The sequence below is a fragment of the Emydura macquarii genome, unplaced genomic scaffold (assembly GCF_026122565.2).
Source record: "Emydura macquarii macquarii isolate MOO-44397 ecotype Brisbane River unplaced genomic scaffold, CSIRO-AGI_Emac_v2 contig_3348, whole genome shotgun sequence".
NCBI lineage: Eukaryota > Metazoa > Chordata > Testudines > Chelidae > Emydura > Emydura macquarii.
The window spans coordinates 7300752-7313512 of NW_027133485.1; positions in this window are offsets into that span (position 1 = coordinate 7300752).

Genomic DNA, 12761 nt, shown 5'->3' on the forward strand with positions numbered 1-12761 from the left:
TTTCTTCCAGCTCTATCAGATAAGGTGAGAGAGAAAGTCTTGAGATTGCAGGAAGAGTCACTGACATAAGATGGCCAGGTAGCAGACTTAGCAGAAAGAGGGCAAACTGCAGGCCTTTTTGGTTCCTTCGTTAGTTATTTAGCTCAGGATGTTGGCTTCACTGTCTCAGATGTTTCTCAACAGTTACTAGATTTGCACATAAGCTGCAAATTTAAAGTGTCAGTGGTTTAAAATGGGAGGTTCTAACCCGCCAAGATCTAACTGAAATCTAAATCTTTTCTGAAGACTCACTCACGGCCGTGACAAACCCCCACCTAGGCAAAGGGCAGGAACTTCCCAGGCTCTCCTTGATCAGTGTTAACTGTCATTAGTGCCAATAGGAGTGATGCACAAGTATCCAGAAGAGAGGCCTTTGAAGCAGGAGCCTTTGTGTGGCTGGGAATTTGTACAGCCACATTCCTGTTAAAAATCCATTTATTTCTTACTGAGAGTTTTCTTTGCGGGGACAATGTAGGCAGCTTCCAAAGAAGAACTGCCAGGTGAGACAGGTTCAACATAGCTCTTTATTACTTGGCTAGGGAAAATGCTTACAGGCATTGCTAGCGGGCCACCAAAGGCATAGCAACAATAAACCTCAAGCAAAGGAAGCCACCGAGACTCACAGAGGCTGGGAGATTTACCTTAATGTCACACAATAAGAGAAAGGCAGTGTGGTCTAGTGGATAGGATCTCAGACTGGGAGATAGGAGATGTGGATTCTGTTCCTGACTCTGCCACAGGCCAATGATATGACCTTGAGAAAGTCACTCCACTATGCTACATCTCAGTTTTCCCTCCCATCTTTTGTTTACGTTGTCTGTTAAAATTATAGGTTCTGAGGGACAGTCTATTATGTTGCTCATGCATTGTTGAGCACAATGCAATCATGGTTTCTGTTAGGGTCTCTATACACTAATGTAAGGCAAAAAATTAATAGTCATATCAACTAAAACATAGCCCCCTACCATGCTAAGCTCCAGCTGTATGAGTCTCAACCATTCTTTACAAAGCTCCCCAAGAAGCAAGGAACTTGCACTCTTTTTCCTGGTTATCACTGCTCTGTTTTTATTTGGTTGGTTTCGCTTTTTATAGATGCCTTTCCCAGCATGCTGTCCTGATTGCTGGCCCTTTAAATCTGTGAGAGACAACCAGCTGCAGCTCTTAGGGGGTCATTTTGATCCTGATTTCTGAAGGCCCTTCTCTTCCACCTGGTAAGTGGATCAGCTCCCTGTATGTTTTCTGTCTCATCTCTGCCTGTCCTCACAATCCAATCCCACTCTCAGCCTGAGCATGTAGCATTCATGTAGCAAATCCAGCTGCTGGATGGGGAGGACTCAACCAGCTGATAGGATCCACTTTAATGTCTAGCTAGACATAACAATTGAAGCCCTACTCCTGGAGGGCGTGGCTGTGTGTGTGGGAACTGAGCACCCCTCCCCTTTGAGATCTGCCAGGCTCATGGGTTGCCTTGTTCAGGGTATCCTTTCTGTACTGCTTTGGAGTTTTAATAGTAACAGTCAATAATTTACAAACTTTAGCTAATCCTCAGACTCCTCCTTTGAAACGGGGCAGTCGCATTAGCTTCATTTTACAGCTGGGAAAACTGCTGCACAGAGTGGAAGTGACTTCCTGGAAACACACAGTGAGTCAGCTGCAGACCCAGGCGTCCTGATTCCCAATTTTTTTGCCCTGATCACTAGATGAACTTTGTACAGCACTAAAGAACATCTTGGCTGGAACTGTCAGTATTCAAAGTCTACAATACAGGAGATAGTGATGGATGATATATGTGCCATCTATTGCTAATCCCAGCTATACAAAATCATGAGAATTGCTTAAAAATTATGAGATTTAAAACAAAAAAAATTACATTCTGGATTCTTTTTCTTTGCCTTCTGCTTCCGGGCCTTCAGGGGGCACCTTGATCCTGTTTTCAAGCTTTTCTCTGAAGCCAGGAGGGCTAGAAACTCCCTTTTTTGAAATAACACAGAAATTAGACGCGCCTTAATAACTGCCTCTATAGCACATGGCTAAGGTGCATGATGAGCAGCCCAGAATATGGTTTTAGAGAGAGAGAGAGCATGTCTAGTGGGTAGCGCACAAAGCTGAGAGTCAGATCTGGGCTCTGGCTCTGCTACGGACTGCTTGTGTGAGCTTGGGCATATCACATCATCGCCCAGTGCCTCGGTTTCCCCATCTGTCCAATGGTGTCCCACCCCTCTCTTGGGGGTGTGTGTAATGAATTAATGTTTGTAAAGCATGTTACAGCCCTTGGGTGAAAGTTCTAGAAGGAGGCAAAGCTTCATTTCTCCATGCTCCCTGAGCGTGCTCCCATGGACAACAACCGAATGAGTGGAGCAGGGACCCAGTGCTGAAGGGGAGGCAGGAGAGATTAGCCCTGGGTTTATGCCTAAGGGGGTGGGGTTTTTTGGCATAAAAACACACCAGCCGGTTGACAGAGCAGGGCACATTGCAGGTGAGCTAGCGCAGCACCTCTCCTTGTTTCGTGGTTCATTTGTTCTCTGCTAGTTACTCTGCAATAAGCTTTGGTGGTGGAACTGGAGTTGAGCTAAATCGAGGCTTTGAAAGGAGCAGATGCTGAGCTCCGTTACAGCAGTGTAAATCTGGAGGGACTCCACCAGAGCCAGTGGGATGCTCTGGATTTATGTGAGACCTGGCCCTTAGTATCCAGCTTTTCTGCAGAAGAGCAAAGAGGAGAGGAAAGGAGGGAGGCGGGGTCTTCTTTGGTGCAATTAGAGGCTGAGTGTGAATCTAATTTGTCAATAACAAAGCGTTCATGTGCCCCCTGTCAATGAAAGGGGTCGGTTTGTTCTTGCTGTAGCTATATTGATGTCTGCAGCGCGACAGCAGGGAGGGGTCTGGTGCCAGCATGTCTGAAAAAGTGTGGGGAGTTATTATATCTTTTAGGCTGGGCGGTAGCCAAATGCCTTGTCCAATTCCTTGGGAAGGGCAAGGGTTGCCCAGGAGGACTATAGCATCACAGAAGATGAGGGCTGGAAGGGACCTCAGGAGATCATCCATTCCAACCTGCTGCTCAAAGCAGGGCCAACCCGACTAATAGATGAGGAATGGCCTTGGCATATCAGCTGATCAAGGCAGCCTGCCCAATGTGGGAAACACCATGCCAAGCTGCTGGCAACCGTGCCATGGGGAGGGCTTGGTGCTGTCTGGTCCTCAAACTCTGCCAGTGCTACACCCGCTCTCTGGCGCTGCCCCCCCGCTGGCCCCCCGGTGGAACAATGACACTTCTTAATGAGGACAAAGGTGATCAGCTGGCTTCTCGCAGCTGGTGCCAGTGGAGCTGCTGCTGGAAGCCTGACCCGCGCATCAGTGGGCACTGCAGCAAGCGCAAGCAGTTCCTAGATAACGGGCGACTGGCCTTTGCTTCGAAAACATGCCCCACGCGCGCGTGCGGTGAAGGGGTGCCAGGTAATCACCGATCAAAGCCAACGCCCTTTCTGAAATGACCGCTATCGCTGTGGGATGGGCGCTGGCTTTGTGGGAAGCCCTGGCTCCCGCGGGCAGATGGTGCAGTCTGAGCAAGGGGACCAGGTGTGACCGCCAAGAAAGAGAATTTACTGTTTTCTTTAACCCAGATGAGCTGTGTTGGCTTGGTGGCTGCAGAGCCCTGTTCCAGGGATAAGGACTTTCGTCTCATCAAGCCAGCATTATTTGTTGTTGTTAATTATTACTGCAATAGCACCTAGATGCCCAAATTTATTATCATTATTATTTGTATTATTGCAGCACCTGGGAGCACCGGTCATGGGCCAAGACCCCGTTGCGCTAGGTGCTAGATGTACAAACACAGAACAAAAAGATGGCCCCTGCCCCAAGGCGCTTACAGTCTAGCTAGACAAGACATACACAGACTGGGAGAAAGGAAGTATCATCATTCCCATTGTCTGCATAGAGAGTGATTTGCCAAGGTCATGCAGGAAATCTGTGGCAGAGCCAGGAATCAATCCAATTCATCCGAGGCCTTAACCAGAAACCCAACCCTCTTCCCAAACCCGGTCTTGGGCAGGGCAGAGGCAGGCTTTGCTCTGTGGTCTGCTCATGCATGCAATGACAGTTAGAAAGATATGTGATGGTTTTGCCTTTCGTGAGCCAACAAAAATATCCTGTATCTGCTGAATGAAATGAAATCTAGTGCATCAGCTGCCCAGCTGGATAGACAAATGCAGTCCTGAGAACGTTTTCAGCTACTCTGCACCCATTGGAAGCAAATAGTTAGGTAGCTTCATTTTTAAGTCCTGATTTTCAAGAGTCTGGTGAATTTCTAGCCTTTCCCAAGGGGAACTAAGAGGAAAGTTCACAAGTCATTTTTTTTGCGATGATCTGTACAAACCAAACTGAAATTGGATCTCTGCCCCCAATTCTGTTTGGAGTGATTACAGAACTGTGGCAGGGTAAACTGACCAGCATGCCTTCGTATTCTCCAAGCTGTAAGTGATATGACCTGGGAGTGACTGCTAAAATCCAAGAGGCCAACGAGAGAAACAGTGCAGCAGGGAGTAACAATGTCCTTTGCTGAGAGATCCTTTGGAGACCCAATTCCTGGCCCACCCTGAGTGTGGTTCCATGGAATGCACTGAAGCTGTACAGCCAGATTCTCGTCTTCTGGCACCTTGGGCAGTGCAAAGTGAATCTAATCATTACCCTCCTGACTTAGGTCTGGTCTACACTACAGACTTATGTCAAAAAATCCACACCCCTGAGCGACATAGTTATACCAACCTAGCCCCCCGTGTAAATAGTGCTATGTTGGCAGGAGGGCTTCTTCCGCCGGCATAGCTACTGCCTCTTGGGGAGGTGGATTAATGAGGCCAATGGGAGAGGGCTCTTCCATCAGCTTAGAATATCTTCATTAAAGTGTTATTGTGGTGCAGCTGCGCCACTGCAGTGTTTTAAGTGTAGACATGCCCTTAGCTTTATACATCAACTTAGCACTGGTGTAAAACGATGCGACAAGATCTAGGCCAATGGAGAATCAGGCCCATAGTGGACACAGCAATGCGCTCCAGTGACATGGAACCCCTGAGTTCCAGTTCTCACTCTGTCTCCAAGGAAGTCACGTCACTCATTTGTGCCTCAATTTCCCCACTGGTAAAACGGGTAGACCTGGTTGAAATTTGCATTTGAAAAATATTTTTGAATGAAAACTGGCCTTTTTTGTTCAAAATGGAAATTATCATGGAAAAATTCTTTTTTTTTAATTTTCCCATTTTCTTAACCAAAAAAACCTGTTTTTCAGTCTTTGTTTTTTTTCTTTCTTCCTATTTTTCTTTTTCCATTTTTGCCACTGGCAGAGAAAGGGGAAGGAAATACCTCTAAACATATGGTTTTAGTCTTGCAAAACTTTTCATAGATTTCTTTTGAGTGAAAAATGTACAACATTTTCCACCAAAAAAAAAAAAGACCATTTTTCAAACCATCTCTAAACAGGGGTTAATGCTTAACTATCAGCTGGGGTTTTAGTAAAATAATAATAATTAATAAATCCTAGTTATAACACTTTTCATCAGTATGTCTCAAAGCACTTTAGAAAGGAAGTCAGAATCATATTCCCCATTTTGCAGATGGGGAAACTGAGGCATAGAGACGTGATGTGACTTGTCCAAAGTCACTAAGCAGGCCAGTGGCAGAGCCAGGAATAGTATCCAGGCCTTCGGACTTCCAGTCCAGAATTGTCTGTTGAGTGTTGATGATGCGCTTGGCTCTGTACAAGATGCAGAAACGCAGACATGCTCTTCCTGGGAGTCTGCATAATGCTTTGACTCTGTGAAGTGTTACGTGAGCACAAGGTGTTATTTGTACCTGCTTCCTATAGATACAGCAAAACAGAAGTAGGGATTATTACACAATGACAAACTAAATCAACAAACAGCCATAATGATGCAGCCCTCAGAAGCCCATTACCTGCTCCTAATTACTCCCCAGTTTGTTAGGCAGAAAGGAGGCCACCTTAGTGCTCTAGGGAAACGTGGGGGTGCTCGATGATACAATACTTAATTCCTGATCCTGCTGCTGTTTGTTGCAATGGCTCTGGACAGACCAACAGACCTGAGCCTTCCCACGAGCTGTACCCGGGCTCTGTGATGAATGCATGCTGGGGAGAATGCTCTTTCCACTGGATTTTCTCATGGGGGGGGGAATCACTTCACCTACATAAATCCAGTTACTCAGGCTTTCCGTGGGCACGGAAGGGAGAGTGGAAGATCCCAGCTCTCAAGCTGGGGAGCGGAGATGCATGGTGCAAGCCTATGGCCTGCTAAGCTGCCGCTACAGTCTGTGGCCTGCAATAGGGGCTGTAGCCGCTCAGTCCCATGTAAACAGGCGTCAGAGTCATTGCATCCTGCATAATCATGGATCCCTTTGCCTGTCTCCAGCCCGCACCCAACATTCCCCTGTGGAATCTTGCCATGCATCAGCTGGCAGTCCTCAGGCAGGAGATGCACTTGCCAGTGTCTCTGCTCCCCTCTGCTGTGTGCATATTCATGGCAGTCGTGGTTGCACAGGTGTCACTGAGGAGGACACAGTTTGATGACAGTGGGGACAATGCAGCTGATGAGGCTCCCAGGGTCTTTATTAAAGTGAAGCTGGAGAAAGTCTCATCTGTCTTTAAGGTCTCAACATATGTTTGCAGGGCTGGCAGTTTAAAAAACTCCATCTTTTTCTACTTGCACATTTGATGCAGAACTTGCTGAGTCAATACCCTGGAAACCCCCTCCCCTCCCCTCCCCTCCCCATGGTGGCATTTTTATAGAGCGATTTCTCAGACATTTTGAACACATGACACATTCTGCTGTGAAAGGGAACTTTGCCAGAGCGAGGGTGGCAGGACTGGGTGTGAAAAAAGACATTGGCTTGTAGTGACTCTTTAATATGGAAGAGGCTATAGGGTGTAAACACACAGGTAAGTAATGGTGTCTGTCCCTGTGATCCTTACATATAACAGAGGAGGATGCTTGTGAGGAGCAGTTACAATAATTACTACTAGCATAGAAACACAACACTTAAGTATGTATTAGCACCATATAAATCTCTTCCAAGCTCTGGGCAAACAAGGAGTAATTAACGTCTTTATTGCTGCCCATGTTGAAAGGTCTTGCAAGGCGTAAATAGGTGAACTAGCTGAGGATCATAGAGACATTTCACAAAGTGCAAAACTGCCCATTTTAGCTTTTCAACTGTCTTCCTTTTGTGATGTAATTTTTCAAGGCTTTATTGTCCCCTGAAGGGGAGGCCTGTTTCAGGACTGGTTCTTGTGCTCACAGAGGCATGAAGCACGTGCTTTTCTGAATCAGGGCCTAGGATAGAAGGAGATGTTGCAATTCTAGCAAAGAAATTTGGGTCAAATTTTCCAAACTGCTTAAAAGCCAAAGTAGTCCAAGACCTGTTTTCATAGGAATTTGAGAACCTAAATCTTATTGAAAGTCAATGGTGTTTTAAGCTCCTAAACCCCTAAGTCAGTTTTGAAAATAGGACTCAGGCTTCTAAGTTTCTTAGGTGCTTTTAAAATTTTTACCTTGCATCAGAATTGTTAGCCGTTCTTCCGTGTGTAGTTAAAACATTATGGACATATGTTTGCATAAAATTTGAGTAAACACTGACTGACTTAACAGATCAGATTCAAAGAAGACGTACAAACAGACTTCATGGCTATGTGAGATGCAATGATATCTAGCACCTTCATCTCTAGTGTTCAAAGATGAGTGAATATTATTATTCCCTTATCACACATGGGGAAACTGAGGCATAGAGCGGCAAAATGACTTGACCGAAGTCATACAGTAAGTCGGTGGAAGAGGTAGGATTTAAACCCGGCAGTCCTGACTCTCATTCTAGTGCCCTGTTCATACTGCATTACATTGCCTTTCTTAGATTCCTCCTTTTAGTCATACCACCTACACCTTGGCACTTGCTCAGCGCTAAAGTATCTGTGAGTGAAATACGTATCTCCCAGCCTTTGGCTATTATGATTAGGTATCAGCATCAAGACATGGGCTCATGAAAACAGCGAAGAGAATATTTCTCTCTGACATCATCTCTGTTCCACACTAAATTGGTCTTGTTGCACAATAAGCATTTTCGCTTGAGTTGAGGGTGAGGTGATGGTTAAAAACAACCTACGGCTTAAATCCCCTTTCAGACCACCGCAGCCCAACCCTCTGATTTTCTCTGATGCATTACGGCTGACAGCAGTAATTTTTAATGACAGATAACAGAATTCACCTTAGGCGAAAGACAACAATGATGGAAATTTCCTGTGGGAAAGAACTTTAAAAAAAAAAAAAAAAAGTGCTTTAACTTTTTTTGGTTTCTGTTTTAGGGCCTGATCCTTAGAAGGTTTCATAGGTTTTAAGGCCAGAACTTCACCTGGTTCTGATCTCCTTGCTGAAATCCTTCAACTCCCATTCATTTTATTGGGATTTAAGAATTAAGATCAGCACCTTATCAGAGATGTTCAGCATCTTCAGAATCAGGCCTTTGAAGCCTGAACAATTGGGCGCACCTTTTGCTGTGTCTGTTGGATCTGCATGGGAGGAAAAGCAGGGTCTGTATTTGTTGCAATCACCTGCAAGACCGCACCTTTGTATGAAACACGGTCTTTTGCCTAGCGACTGATACTGTGAGTTAATCTGGGTTTGCACAACAGCAGACTCTGATCTCAACTGGGAAGATAGCATCTGTTCTGAATGATAGCCAAGTTTTTCCATATCTCAGTGACATGCTTTTTTGCAAGGGGGGAAAAGGAAAGAACAAGATTTTCTCTCTCTCTCTCTCTCTCTCTCTCTCTCTCTCTCTCTCTCTCTCTCTCTCTCTCTCTCGCGTGCGCGCACACACACGCACACACATTATTCTGACTTAGTCCTAACTGGGGCAAAACTCCCATTGAATTAAATATGGATGTTTACCTGCCCTTGCCCTGTGAGTCTGACAATCTAAAGGTGAAGTGGCACAGAAAGGAATGGCAGTAAACAAAGGGGCGGACGTGGAAGGAGGAGGGTTACAAAAGCAGGAGATCATGCGATTTATTTATTGCTCTACACACGCACTTCGTTGGCTCATGTTCGAAAATCTTCATTGAAAACACCCAGTGAAGTTGGCTAAGACAATAATGTGACCACTTCGGTCATCTACAACTCTTGAGCGCTTCAAAGCAAGGAAATGACTAGTTAAGGATAGTGGTCTTAAGTGACCACATCTTACACTCATTGGGCAAAATCATGACCCCATTGAAGACCGTAGGAATTTTGCGATTGATTTCAATGGGTCTGTCTACACTGCAAAGAAAAACCCATGGCACCAAGTCTCAGAGCCTGAGTCAATGGACTCAGGTTCATGGAGCTTGGGGCTGTGGGGCTACAAATGGCCATGTAGATGTTTCTGCTCTGGCTGGAGCCTGGTCTCTGAAATCCAATGAGGAGGATTTGCCTCTTGAAAATAATAGCACATCTGTAGTTTAATAGGAAACATATCTAATGTTATTGGTTTATGGCAAACTTCTGTATGGCATGTTGACTTGCATTTGAGACTTGTGATTATTGGTATAGGCTAATAATAATAATTACTATTAACATTATTTGTTCTCTGGTAGAATGTAGGAGCCCTAGCCATGGCCCAAGACGCCATTGTGCGAGGTGCTGCACAGCACAGAACAAAAAGATGGCCCCTGCCCCACAAAGCTTACAATTTAAGCCTTGGTCTACACTCGGAAATTAGGTCAGTATAACCATGTCGCTCGGGTGTGAAAAATCCCTGAGCAACGCAGTTAAACTGACCTACCCCCCAGTGTAGACAGTGCTAGGTCGACAGTCGACCAACCTACTGCCTCTCAGGGAGGTGGATTACCTGTGCCAATGGGTGGACCCCTCCCATCAGCATCGGTAGTGTCTTCACTGAAGTGCCACAGACCTAAGTAATGTGTATCAGTAAGGATGTAGATACAGCACTAAACTAGAGACCTAGGTTCTATTCCTGGCTTGGGTGCTGGCCTGCCGGGTGACCTTGGGCAAGTCAGATCACCTCCCTGTGCCTCAGTTTCCCCATCTGTAGTATGGTGTTAATGAATTTGACCTCTTCCATAAAGTGTTTTGATGAAAAGTGCTATATAAAAGCTAGCTAGGCATTCTCATTTTTATGTTTTATATTATATATATATATTTTATATCTCTCATTTAGAAGGGTTTTGTATTTATACAAATAAAAGAATAGAGTTATTTTTTTCCTGTAAGTGACTGTGAGGTAGTTTTGTTGTGATGAAACAGGTATTAATTGATTCTTGATGAGAATAATTTGTTTGTGATGTGAAAGTGTAAGGTTAATGATGTATTCATTTCCTTGCTTTGAAGTGTTTGTGATTTGTAAATGCTAGGACAGATGCTTACATTGCTGTCAGCATGCAACTGTGAAGCAAATCCTCTACTAGTGTAATTTGCCTCAGCTCCATTTAAGTCAGTGGAGCTATGCTGATGTATATTAGCTGAGAACCTCATCCCTGATGTGTTTTTAAAAAGGTTTTTAAATGGAATTTTCTAAGTTGCTCAGTTATTTCACTATTGTATGTTTTATTTTGTGCAGATAAATGAAGACATCGTTTTAAAAATTTTAAATAAATGGGATGGACAGAGTGGGTCACCAGATTATTAACATAAAGGAGTCATGCAAATCTCAAAATGTCCACGAAACGTTCTGCAGTAGTTGTCATTGACACTTATCCCTTAAAATGTGAAAGCATAACCTTTTTAACTTTGTCAATGACAAGGGGAATAAAAATGAGCCTTAGAATGATATTTGGTCTAGTCCCCATTCTGAGTTACGTTTTTCCATACTCAGAGCAGTTACAGAGTCTCCGTTTGTCTGAGAACCTTGTCCCTGATGTGTTTTAATAAGGTTTGTTTCAATGGTATTTTCTAAATTGCTGGGGGGTTTTTTAGTTTTATTTAGATTAAGTTTACATTAAGAGAAAGTTTAGATGAAGAGGAAGAACAAAAGCTACATGGCAAGGGAGAGCATGGACTGTGCATCTTCCTGGAACAGGCTACAGCTGAATTGAACTCAATGGCCACTGTCTCCAGCAGTTGCCAGACTCCTAGGAATCTCAGCTTGCAGTAGACAAGACACACACAGTAACAGTTATGCAGCTGCATATATCACACCTGAGGTCTCATCAAGCCATGGCATTTATCTGATCCTCTTTACCATAGTATCTAAGCATCTCACAATTTTAATGTATTAACATTATTTTTAACATCTCTGTGAAGTAACACTTCCCTATTATCCACACTGTACAGAAGAGGAACTGAGTCAGACAGAAACTGAGGCTGCGTTTACATTTAAAACACCACACTAGCACAGCTGCAGTGAAGACCCTTCCTACAGTGATAGAAGGGGTTCTCCTGTTGGTGTAACAAATCCACCTCCCCGAGAAGTGGTATCTAAGTCAATGAAAGAATTCTGCCGCAGACCTAGCAGTGTCTATACCAGGGCTTAGGGTGACTTAACTACATCTCTTGGGGGGTAAGGATTTTTCACCGCCCTGAGCAATATAGCTAAGTTGAGCGAAGTTTTAGATGTAGACCAGGCCTAAGTGACTTGCCCAAGGTCCCTTAGGAAGTCTGTGGTGGAGCAGGGGCTTGACCCTGCTCTCCTGAGTCCCAAGCTAGTAGCCTAACCATGGGGCCATCCTGCCTCTCTGCTAGATGCGGTGCACCTTCAACTCTCCCATGGAAGCCGAAGGTGCCCAGCACCTTGTGAGGATCAGGGACTAGCCCCGTCACTTTGCCTGGTGACTGCCATGTTGTAACAGCATCTTCTGTATGGGTTATAGCTAGTTATTATGGCCAAAGCCCCGATTGAAAGCAAAACAATATCCAGGTTGAGCCATAAATATGAACGATGCCGGGGACTTCTTTTGTGTCCGTTTCTTCTGCTCTTATTCCTCATGTTGCTTTCCTGGAAGGGGAGAGGTTCCCAGTTGACTCTCACAATGACAGTTTAATATGTTTATCTGATGTAATCCATTCCTGTCTGCGGACCCTACTCACAATGACAAAGCAGGAGGGGGGAAAAAAAAAACAACCATCCCTTAATCCACTAAAAGTAAAGGCCGAGACAGTCTGAACTAGCCCAACAGGAATGGTGACCGACAGAGCGGAGGTGGGGGGGAGATGGGGGGCAGCCTGAGGGAAGTCTGCCAAGCTTTGCTCTTCTGAGGTCTTTGTATCTGAGCGGCGTCTGAGCTGTTGAAAGTGTTACGGGAGAGGAGATCTTTTCATACCCATTTGCTAGCACTCTAGTCCTGCCATCTGAATTTTAAACTAGTTGTTGCAGAGGTGCTGTGGGGAGATTACACCTTGGCCTGTAACGGGCTAGATTGGAAGCTCAGGCGTGTAGGTCCTATCATGGCTGGCTCAGCCCTTCATCCTTCCAAGGTATAGAAAGTGACTTCTCTGCAGTTATACTGTGTGTTGGAGGAGTCTTCTGAGACCGTACAGAAGTGAGGCTCTGTCTAGACACACGAATTCTCATGAGGCAGATGAGGAAACTGAGGCAGGGTGAGGCAAAGTGACCTGCTCAAGGTCACCCGGTGAGTCAGTAGCAGAGCTGAGAGTCCTGACACTCAGTCCTACTGCCTTGACTAAGGGCTGGGAATAGAAGCCAGGAGTCCAGATTCTCAGTCCTCTGCTCTACCT